The sequence below is a fragment of the Galeopterus variegatus genome, unplaced genomic scaffold (genome assembly GCF_000696425.1).
Source record: "Galeopterus variegatus unplaced genomic scaffold, G_variegatus-3.0.2 Scaffold4035, whole genome shotgun sequence".
In the NCBI taxonomy this organism is placed as follows: domain Eukaryota; kingdom Metazoa; phylum Chordata; class Mammalia; order Dermoptera; family Cynocephalidae; genus Galeopterus; species Galeopterus variegatus.
The window spans coordinates 97,548-98,587 of NW_007730146.1; positions in this window are offsets into that span (position 1 = coordinate 97,548).

Genomic DNA, 1,040 nt, shown 5'->3' on the forward strand with positions numbered 1-1,040 from the left:
AACAGCAGCCAGGCTCTGGTCAGCAGAAAAGTGGCCTCTGGGCACCACATGCTCAAGGATAGCCACATTTTCTCCCCTTCCCAAGGGGTTTTCGGCTCTTGTACCTGCTCAGAATCCTGTCACAGACTACACCAATTCTGGTGTAATCCTGCCCAACTACACCAATTTGTCTGGCTAGGCTAAGGCCTTGGAATCCTGTGCACAGCACCAATTGTCTAGCTCTTAATCCTGTTCGTGATGCCAGTTGTCTAGCTCCATGACCATGCCAGTTGTTGGGCTCTTTTACCTGCCGGTAATCCTGCCAACTGGGCCGATTGTTGAGCTAGGGCTGGGTCTGGAGCTCCCAGACCCCTCAAGCCCATCCATAGACTGGGTCACAAACACTTCATATGCCAGGCTGGGTCACCAGAACCTCCACACGCCAGGCTGGGTCACCCGACACCTTCACACAGGTCTATGAGCTAGGTAACTGGCCAAAAGTTCCTTGGAGCCATAGGTTGGAAAGCATGGCTGCGTGGGGCAGACACCCAAGGCTGACGCCCACCTGCCTGCTTCACTAAAACTCTCTCTCTTTCTCTCTACCTCTCTCTCTTTCTCTCTACCCCCCCCCTCTGAAGAACATAAGAATAGCAACAAAACTAAAAAGATACATTGGGATAAATGTGCATTAACTCCACACAAACATACACACAATCTGCTTACAAAGGATGCTGAACCATACCCAACAGGACCCGAGGCAAGGGCCCTGACCAAACTGTTCTATTTTCCCAACGGTCTGTCTCTCTCTTTCTTACACACACACACACCTATGTATGCTGAAATACTTTCAGATACATTTTAGATAATATAACAAAATGGCAAAAAAATTCTGGTACAATAGAGAAAAATAGTTCTACCACTTTACTCTTTAGGAGGAAGACTGTAACAATTTTTATGTAACTTTCTAAAAAGTATGCTGAAATACTTTCAGATACATTTTAGATAATATAACAAAATGGCAAAAAAATTCTGGTACAATAGAGAAAAACAGTTCTACCACT